The sequence below is a fragment of the Kalmanozyma brasiliensis genome (assembly GCF_000497045.1).
Source record: "Kalmanozyma brasiliensis GHG001 unplaced genomic scaffold PSEUBRA_SCAF26, whole genome shotgun sequence".
NCBI classification, from domain to species: Eukaryota; Fungi; Basidiomycota; class Ustilaginomycetes; order Ustilaginales; genus Kalmanozyma; species Kalmanozyma brasiliensis.
This window is the reverse complement of record NW_015961966.1, coordinates 25,507-36,097: the sequence shown is the minus strand read 5'-3', so window position 1 is coordinate 36,097 and position 10,591 is coordinate 25,507. Positions and strand designations below refer to the sequence as shown.

The 10,591-nt window shown below is 33.1% G+C and overlaps 8 non-coding genes across 8 annotated transcripts; 5 read left to right on the top strand and 3 right to left on the bottom strand.

Moving 5' to 3' along the window:
- Window positions 1-1,273: 1,273 nt before the first annotated feature.
- Window positions 1,274-1,347, top strand: PSEUBRA_006501. Its single transcript has one exon. It is a non-coding gene; the product is annotated as a tRNA-His (tRNA).
- A 473-nt stretch (window positions 1,348-1,820) lies between these two features.
- PSEUBRA_006500 lies at window positions 1,821-1,894 on the top strand. The gene has a single exon. It is a non-coding gene; the product is annotated as a tRNA-Met (tRNA).
- A 168-nt stretch (window positions 1,895-2,062) lies between these two features.
- On the bottom strand, window positions 2,063-2,136 carry PSEUBRA_006499. Its single transcript has one exon. It is a non-coding gene; the product is annotated as a tRNA-Arg (tRNA).
- A 159-nt stretch (window positions 2,137-2,295) lies between these two features.
- PSEUBRA_006498 lies at window positions 2,296-2,378 on the bottom strand. The gene has a single exon. It is a non-coding gene; the product is annotated as a tRNA-Leu (tRNA).
- Window positions 2,379-3,281: 903 nt separating this feature from the next.
- PSEUBRA_006497 lies at window positions 3,282-3,352 on the bottom strand. The gene has a single exon. It is a non-coding gene; the product is annotated as a tRNA-Trp (tRNA).
- A 6,820-nt stretch (window positions 3,353-10,172) lies between these two features.
- Window positions 10,173-10,246, top strand: PSEUBRA_006496. The gene has a single exon. It is a non-coding gene; the product is annotated as a tRNA-Pro (tRNA).
- Window positions 10,247-10,296: 50 nt separating this feature from the next.
- PSEUBRA_006495 lies at window positions 10,297-10,370 on the top strand. Its single transcript has one exon. It is a non-coding gene; the product is annotated as a tRNA-Pro (tRNA).
- Window positions 10,371-10,504: 134 nt separating this feature from the next.
- On the top strand, window positions 10,505-10,576 carry PSEUBRA_006494. Its single transcript has one exon. It is a non-coding gene; the product is annotated as a tRNA-Asn (tRNA).
- Window positions 10,577-10,591: the final 15 nt, after the last annotated feature.

Here is a 10,591-nt window from a genome sequence, read left to right as displayed (position 1 = left end):
TGGTCTAAGTCAATATAACGTTGCACTATTTCACCTTGTAAACCATGCTTTCTTTAAAGCTCTACTATTCCTAGCAGCTGGTGCTGTACTACATGCTACATATGATCAACAAGATCAACGACGACTAGGTGGTCTAATTGGATTCCTACCTTTCACATATACAGCTATTCTAATTGGTAGCCTAAGTCTAATGGCTCTACCTTGGCTAACTGGGTTCTATAGTAAAGATCTTATTCTAGAAGTTGCATATGGACAATATGAATTCTCAGGACAAGTTGCTTACTGGCTTGGTACTCTAAGTGCTTGCCTAACAGCATTCTATAGTCTACGACTTATTAGTCTAACATTCCTAACATACCCTAATGCAAGTAAATCAGTATATCTACATACACATGATGCACCAACAATTGTTATGATTCCTCTAATTATTCTATCACTACTAGCTATTTTCTTTGGATACGTTGCACGAGATCTATTTGTTGGTATGGGTTCTGACTTCCTATCTCCTAGTCTATTTACACACCCTTCACACATTAGTCTAATTGAAGCAGAATTCTCTCTGAGTCAAGGTATCAAACTACTTCCAGCAGTGCTAACACTGCTTGGTGCAGGATCAGCACTTTACTTTTATCACGTAATCCCTAACTTCCTAATTCAACTAACTAACAACCCTGTAGGTCTAAAACTTTACCGATTCTTCAATGGTAAATACTATGTTGATGTTATCTACAACCACTATATTATTAATGGTGGACTTCAACTGGGATACGTTATTAGTAAAGTACTAGATCGTGGAGTTATTGAACTAGTAGGACCTTACGGTCTAGCTACTGGACTTACATCAGGAAGTAAAGATATTGCTAAACTGGATACTGGAAACCTAACTAGTTATGCTCTATACCTAGCTATTGCTCTAGTAACTCTAGTTATTATTCTACTAAGTCCTGTACTACTTAATGCTGCACTAATCAATGCACCACTAATTCTAGTACTACTTGTTGCAATGGTATGTCTTCCATACATTAGTAACGCTACTAATAATTCTTCCCCCGTACCTTCCTTTTTGTTTTTTATAGAAAATAAAAAGACCTTGAAGATCCTCCTCTTCCGTTTATTTATAAATTGTCATTTAAAGTATTTCACGCTTACTAATAAACCGAGATGAAGAGTTTATTAAAAAAGAAATTATTTAACGATAAATAGTTAATCTTACTCTGGAGTATAAAAAATAAATTATAGTATACTATAGGTATATAATTAATTTAATAGTAAGGTAATACTAGCTTAATTGGTAAAGCGCCAATCTGTGGAGTTGTGTTCATTCCGGTTCAAGTCCGGAGTTTTACCCGTAGACTTTAATTGTTTCCCCGGTCCTAATAAAAAGGAATCTTTGATGATGTATTTTATTAAAAACAGGAGGGTAACAGACAAATTAGGTTTATATAGGTATGACTATATTATATAGATTATACTTAAATAAAGTAGTAAGGTCCGAGATTATTAATAGTAGAAAATATTTCCATCTAGGATAGAGAAAAGTTAAAGAAAATAATAAAAATACTTTTAGTACTACTAAAACCCAGATTTTTTATGTAAACTGTCTCCTAATATAATCCACTATTTAGTATACAAATGTTGGAAAAGTTCCTTTCTTTCATTTTAATATGCTATTGTATATTATAGTTTTATTTAATAAAATAGAACCCTCATCTTAATTTTTATTTATTTAATATTAATCAAGATGTCTATTTTAACAAAATTTGTCCTACTTATAATTAGTCCTCCCCTCCTTTTTCTTGTATTTTTTAATAAGAACTATTGCTGGAATAGGCTAACTGGTTAAACCATACCATTCATACTGGTAAATCGAAGGGTTCGAGTCCCTCTCCCAGCTTACTTTATTCTTATTCCTTACTATTATTATTTATAGATTAAAAATTAATAGTAAAAAAGATCTTCTCTTAAAAAACGGTATATATTTATATTTGTATGTATTTATTTATGATATTAGTACAATTAGGATAATAATTAATAATATGTTTGTTTTTCATTTATTTTGCATAGCACACTAGAGGGCTCGAACCCCTAAATCTCCTAATCCGAAGTTAGGCGCTTTACCAATTTAGCTAAGTATGCTTTTTAATAAGAAAACGTTACTAAATAATTTCTTATGAAATAAAAAAATCTAGAGTTTTAAATTTACTACCTAATTTAAAAGGATTATTATCAAATTCATATAGATAAATCAAGGACTAGTACTTAAGAGTTAACTATTTCAGTGTAAACTAATCATATTGTGAGTGATAGGACTTGAACCTACACAGTCTAAGACTACCGACTCCTAAGGTCGACTTGGCTACCAATTTCAACACACTCACATTTATTGATGCATATACCTATACAACTAATATACTATAAAATAGCTAGCCTTCCTAGTATCGGCGCTGGAGGCGGCCGGTATATCTAAAATACTTAGCTAATTATAAAAATTTTATAAATCAAGTAAATTATCTTTAGGTTCTTTCTTTTTTCCCGAGTTTATGAAAGGGGAAACAATGTCTCCCCCGGATAGGTTTAACGTAGCATTACCTTATCTCAATAATTATGAGTAAAGTAGTAGGAATGATACCATAAGCGCGAATAGACCTGTAGCCTCACTTAGGGCAAATCCTAGGATTGCGTAAGTAAATAGTTGCATTGGGTATTAAACATACCTGTTATCAGGTATGACCTAACTTTTTTTAATAAGTTAGCTAGTAGTCACCTACTAGATTAGACTATGTCTTCTATCTATAACAAAATTATAAATAGCAGGGCGCTCGTGTCCGGGTTATTGTTAGTGCAACTCACCGATTAGTCGTTGAACTTTCTTACATCACTTTCTAGTTAATCAACTAGAAGGGCACTGACGTAAGCTTAGCTGCAAATTGTCTTATTTATAAATAAGATGTCCTTGCAATTCACCCTGTAGAGGCCAGCATTTAACCTCGTAGGCTTGGGTTTCGTGAAACTCCTTGGATTAGAGCAGCGAATACGATTCCAACTCCAATTCCGGCTCCGATTAGTCCTAGAGCAGCAACTCCTGATCCGATGTATTTAGCAGCAGCAAGCATAGTAAATAACAATGATGTGATACGCCAGTATGCCTATAAAAAATAAAGAATGTCTATTAAATTATGGTAAACACTAGCTGGTGAACAGATGCTGAATATCTTTATTAAAGATGTTTCCAGTACCTATACAATTCAATAAATAGATTCTTTTTTCTAAATTAGTAATAACAAGAACAGCTGGAATCGAACCAACATAAATGACTTTGGAGATCATTGTATTACCATTATACGATATTCTTATATGTACCTTTTTACTATACTGAATCTTTCTCAGATAACAGCAATATACTATACTATCTAACTAAATTATTTACTAGAGGTCTAAAAAATGGAGTAACAGAATAACTTATAAGGTATATTATAGAGTCAAGAGGGAATTGAACCCTGGATGGTAGAATTTGCAGTTCCCCAACAGAAGCCATCTGTACTCGACTCTTACCCTATAAAAGCTATCCATATAAAGTATAGATAAATAAAAAAGTAGGCTTCATTTTGTTTAATATAAACTCATTTACCTTTTCTTTATTATCACTTAGGGTGGGCCCGCCCAAAGAATATAAAATTTATTGTAATTTCCTATAAAATCTTTGATTTTTATGGGGGCATTATAAAATCTTCGATTTTACTAGGGGGAAAAGTTAGTTAGCAGGAGTTTTGCTCATAGAAAGAGTAATAGGTCCTACCATTGCAAGAAGAAGAATTACACTTGCAACAATAAGCCATAGTGCTCCAGTAGTATAAATGCTATAACCAATACTTTGAATTTGTAGGAAACTAGCAAATTGTGTGTCAGCAGCAGCTGTATTAAATGTGTAATGTACATCACTAATAGGGCTGTATTGTGCTGATTCAACACCCAGGAATACAGAATTAAACCAATTAAGTACACCTAGCTCAGCTTGAGGTAGAAGATTAGTTACTGTACTAATATTAAATGTACCGTTTTCTGATCCGGTAGTAAATCCAGGTACAATTGATACTAGTTCAAATAGGAATAGACTTCCAATAATTGTACCTAGTGGAAGATTTTGTGTATACTCTGTACCTACTGCACTTAGTTCTGTTAGTTGTAGGTTAAGCATCATAACAACAAATAGGAATAGGATAGCAATGGCTCCAACATATACAATTAGATAAGAGATACCAATAAATCCTACACCTAGTAGCACAAGGTAACCTGCTACATTAACAAATACTGAGATTAGAAATAGTACAGAAATAACTGGATTTTTTGATGTAATAACTAGAATTCCAGAAAGAATTGCACCCAGTGCTAGAAAATCAAGTAGAAAGTTGTTCATAATAAAAATAAAAATAGGACCGTATTAGAAAATTAGCTCATCACGCTGTCCGGCCAATAAATTTTATTGGCCGGACTGATAATCTGTATTTTCAAAGAAAAGGTCTTGTAGATCGCGTCAATAAAATTCACTAAGGATTTTATAGGCCCCTACTACTAAAATATACTATATAATAATTACTATAAAACTATCAAGGTAATATAATCAGTGATTATATTTTCTTTTTTAATATTTTATTTATTATATAAATACCTGATAATATACTAATATTATCGTCCTTACAGGATCATCCTATATAATACTGCATGTACATTTTGTTTTGTGTGTGCGCATTCTTTTTATAAAAAATGGAAGAGATTTTCTTATTTTATTCGTGCGAGTGTAAATAGCTAAAAATAAGAATTAATATAGGAATCGATGACAATGTTGAATGTACGGTTAAGTAATTAAAGGGATTATTAGGGATGCCTAGCAGATATGTTGAAAAGGAAGTAGAATACTAAAAGTATAGATACAATCAGAATATTTATACAATCCTAAGGTAAACCAAGTAGTATAGAACGTTGGGAAGTAAAACATTATAGTACCAATAGGAAAGGAAATCAAAAGAGACTCTGGGAGTAATGGTGAGTGAAACCAGAATAGCCAAAACTTTCACTAACACGCATAGTACTTTGGAATAAGTAGACATTAAAAGAATAGAAATATTTTTTTAATCCCATAGAAGGTGAAAGTCCTGTATGTGATGAAAGTGAGAGTGTTATTAAGTAATATGAGGACGTCAGCCTTGTATGAATAAGGGGGTACCATCCTCCAAGGCTAAGTATAACATATCTAGCGATAGTGGAGAGTAACGTGAGTGAAAGGTGAAAAGTAAGTAGATGACTAGTGAAATAGAACCTGAACTAGTAATCCTATAAGCAGTTGGAGTTTTAGTAAAAAATGACAACGTACCTTTTGCATAATGGGTCAGCGAGTTAGTTTATAGAGCAAGATGAATAATCTAAGCGAAAGCGACTATAATAAGTGGATCAAAAATAGTTTTATGAACTAGACCCGAAGCCAAATGATCTTACCATGGCCAGGCTAAAAAAGGGCCGAACAGGTGAATGTTGCAAAATTCTCTGATGAGCTGTGGTAAGGGGTGAAAGGCCAATCTAATTTGGATGATAGCTGGTATTCTGCGAAACCTATTTAGGTAGGGCCTTTATTTACACTTTTATATGTACAGCACTGATCATCATACATTAGCCAGATATTTTATATCACTATGTTAAATTGGGGGGTTTCACAACTCTACCATTGATGGTTAACCTCGGAAGGATAATAGTGAATGATAAGGGCACAGTCTATTCATGATAAGGTGGATAGACAAAAGGGAAACAGCCCAGAGCACGTGTTAAGGTCCCAAAATATTGTTAAGTGAATATAAGAAAGTTTAACTCCTAATACAACCATGAAGTAGGCTTGGAGGTACGGGGAGACCGTCAGTGCCTCAATAGTAAGTGATTACTATTATAGTACCAACTCAAAACGGTGAAGCCTAACGTTTAATTTGTTTTAATTAATTAATTAAGCTATGGTAATACCGTGGGTAAGTCGTATCATCGTAGAGATTTCTTAAATATGAATGCCTTGTACAGCATTCACTTTGATATTGACCCTGTAACGACTGATTCGAAAGAAGAGATAGTGATATGATGTAAGGGTTTACTCTTACTAATACATTATAAGACGTTGGCACTCTATGAATCTCAGTTTACTACATATATTTATTAATGAAAGCTATGAACACACGACTATTTAAGTTTAGCCCTTGGTGGCTAACAGGATTTACTCAAGCTGATGGAAGTTTTATAATTCTAATTAAAAAACAACCTCAAGGTAAATTCCTTTATCGATTTGTACCTACTTTCGAACTTTCTCAAGGTATTCATGATCTTGAACTAATGCAAGCTCTTCACACTTATGCCTTCGGCGGTGTAGGACGACTTGTTATTAATCGTGATCGTGTTAGTATTGTGGTTACTTCAGTAAAAGAAATTGTAACTGTAGTTCTACCACATTTTGAGAAATACCCGCTAATGGGTGGAAAGTTTGTATCCTATCTAATCTTCCGTAAAGTTGTTCTAGCAATAAATGATAATCATCATCTTACTGCTAAAGGTTTCCTAGATATTCTTAATCTATGTTATTTTATGAACAATACTTCTACCCGGAATCCTGAATCTCTTAAACTGATTCTCGATACAATTAAGAGTAGTTCTCCAGAATTTTCTTCTGTATATAATGAAGCAACTAATTCTAATACGCTAATGCTAGATTTTAGTCAAAAGATGAACACATCTATAACACTAGAATATCTGGCAGGGCTTATTGATGGGGACGGAAGTTTTGGGTTTAATTTCAGTACGACAACCTCTCGAATTACTAGTTTTTTTCAAGTAACTCCTGCCCGGCTCCGCCGGGCTGCTAATGATGATTATATTGTGCTTATCGCACTTATGGAATACTTTGGTTGTGGTGAAGTAAAAAAATATACTAATAAAGATGCTTGTGTATTTCGAATTCATAGTTATAAAAATCTACTAGAAAAGATTCAACCTCTACTACTATCAATTCATCTAAATACGGTGAAACAGCTCTATGTTGAACCAACTCTTAAAGCATGGGAAATTATTACGAAAAATCGAGTAAAATCAAATGCTGATCTAGAAGAGATTGTTAATCTAGTTTATAATATGAATCGAGGAGGACTGAAACGAAAAGTAGATAAAGTTACTTTTCTATCAATAATCCTGAAGTTAGTTCGATAATATGTTTTAGGGTTGATTATTCCCCTTCATTAATAAATATGATCTATGTTTAATTGTAAGCTAGGTCTAAGGTAAATATAGAGTTGAAGGTATAGTCTAAACTGTAATGAAAATTATAGAACAATTTGAGCCATCTTTTAATGATAGTGTAACAACTCAGTGGTCTAATTTGAGGAGAGAAGCGTCGAAAATTAACGGGTCTTAGACAATATACCTACACCGTGACTATTTATAATAATAATATTTATTTATTATAAATAAGGGTAGCAGAACACTCAGTATCTGATTGAAGAAAAATGTTTCATTTTTTGGACAGTACTGAAGAGAAAATGCTGACATGAGTAACGTAGAAAGGAGTTAAAACACTCCTCGCCGAATACGAGAGGGTTTCATGGAGAAGTTAATCTGCCATGAGTTATGCGGACTCTAAGGACTATAGGCGAACGTCTATATCTGATGAGAACTACTAGAATTACACTGAATTATCTATATATAATAATTATTCCTCTGTTTGAAAATTAGCAAAGTAGCTTCTGCGCTCTATACAATTTTAGGGGGGAAAGATCATATTAGAGATGAATGTTAGATCAAGAAAAGTAAGTGTCACTATATATATAGTGAATCCGTACCCTAAACCGACACAGGTTCGTAGGTAGAGAATACTAAGGCGTAGAGATAATGCTTGTGAAGGAACTCGGCAAATTGTGCCCGTAAGTTAGACGATAAGGGTAACCAGAATAAACAATTATATTAAAAATTCTGAGTGTCACAAAATCGAGGGCTGCGACTGTTTACCAAAAACACAGCAACTTGCTAAGACGAATAGTACTTGTATAAGTTGTGAACTCTGCCCAATGCCATGTCGTGTAAAGAAGGTGATCTATTTATAAATAGAGTCACTAACTGATGCCATGGTGAATGGCGGTCTTAACTATAAGGATCTGAAAGTAGCGAAATTCCTTGGCCATTAAATGTGGTCCTGCATGAATGAGGTAACGTGGCCCTGCTGTCTCCACAAGCATCTCAGTGAAATTGAATTAGCCGTGCAGATGCGGTTTACCTTCAGTTAGACGGGAAGACCCTATGCAGCTTTACTGTAGCTTGATATTGTTTCTTTTATAGCTAGGTGTAGTATACAAGGGAGTAGATATTTTTCTACATCAGTGAAATACCTTGACTAGTCTAAATAAGAAAATAACCTATAACCTAATACTAGTAACGATTCTATTAAATACTACTAAAATTTTCTAGTACTATTTTTCTATAAGTTCTTTTTTAATATTCCCCCAATATTAATATTCATAGAGTTATTTCTATGGCTATAAATAGAAGTATTTCTATTTATAAGGACTTTAAATAGTCTTTTTCTATAACTTATATAGGGACATCTTTAAGAATTTATCTTAAGTCATAGAGAATTTGTCCTATAGAATACAGTGAATGTATTAGTGGGAAAATATCAGGTGGTCAGTTTGACTGGGACGGTAGCCTCTAATAAAGTATCAGAGGCCTTCAAAGGTATGCATATATTGGTCAGAAACCAATGAACTATGTAAAGTTTACTAAAGCGTAATAGTATAAGCATGCTTGACTGAAAGACTGATAGGTCGATCAGATACGCAAGTAGGATATAGTGATCCGGTGATTCATAATGGAATGGTCATCGCTCAAGAAATAAAAGTTACGCTAGGGATAAACTGTTGTCCCTATCTATTCATTATTTGTGTTAACATTGAAATTCATAACATAAAAGTAGATAGATATAAAATCGGGTGAATTGCAAGAAAATCTTATAAACTAATAAGACAACTTGCAGCTAAGCTTAAATCAGTGTATATCTATATTTGTAGATAGTGATGTAAGAAAGTTCAACGACTAATCAGTGAGTTGCACTAACAATAATCTGGACACGAGCGCCCGACATTTGACAGTACTAATACATACTACGAAAATATAAAATAAAATAAAATAATCTAATATAAAATGAACAATAAAAATTTACTGGCCCTACTAAAATTTCTATAGAAATTTTATAAGCCGGATAAATACTAATTTCTATTATTATTATTTTATTAGTAAGCTCTGATTTCAACAGGGTTAGTATTGTATTAGTCATTAAATGATGACATAGTCTAAACTATATAGTGATATATAGAAAAATAGTATTAAATGTGCTATTAGTAATGAAAAAAAAAANTCTGATTTCAACAGGGTTAGTATTGTATTAGTCATTAAATGATGACATAGTCTAAACTATATAGTGATATATAGAAAAATAGTATTAAATGTGCTATTAGTAATGAAAAAAAAAAATGAACAGGTTTATCGTTTGCGAGAGTTCATATTGTCCAAACGGTTTGACACCTCGATGTCGACTCATCTCATCCTCCAGGTGTAGTAGCTTGGAAGGGTTCAGCTGTTCGCTGATTAAAGAGGTACGCGAGTTGGGTTCAATACGACGTGAGTCAGTATGGTCCCTATCTTCTGAAGGAAAAAGTAATCGATTAAGGACCTCCGGTTAGTACGAAAGGACCGCTGGGGATGATTCCATGGTGTACCTATTGTTAAGTCTATTTTTAGATATGGCACCGTAGGGTAGCCACAATCATGACAGATAAGCGCTGAAAGCATCTTAAGCACGAAGCACACCTTATTAGATTACAAGAAATAAGAAGAAGACTACTTCTTAACGTATTTTCTACATCTCTTTTTGTAGAAATGTAAATTCGTCATAGGGTGCAAATGTACGTATAGTAATATATTCAGTTTAGCACTACTAATTTATTGATTAACTTAATCGTAAAACATTGTCTACTATCTATAGTGTACCGTTTTTATGGTTATGGATCTCCTATTAACCTGCCCCCCCATTATAAAATCTAAGATTTTATTAGGGGGCAGTGTATCATAAATATAAAAAATAGGAATTTAATAAGATATTACAGATTGATGGCCTAATGGTTCAGGGCGATCACTTTGGGAGTGATAGTACTGAGTTCAAGTCTCAGCAGTCTGATTAATCCTAAATATAAGAAATCAATTTCTAAAAAAAAAANTAAGATATTACAGATTGATGGCCTAATGGTTCAGGGCGATCACTTTGGGAGTGATAGTACTGAGTTCAAGTCTCAGCAGTCTGATTAATCCTAAATATAAGAAATCAATTTCTAAAAAAAAAAATAACGCCGACAGTAGTTAAATAAAAAATAGTTTATATAGCATAATTATTTTTATACTAAAATAGTTTTGTTTTACAAAAAATAGGTAGTACGTAGGTACTATAACATAGTGGTAATGTGGCGTACTGTTAATACGTTCAGCGAAAGTTCGATTCTTTCTAGTGCCTTATTTTTATAGTATA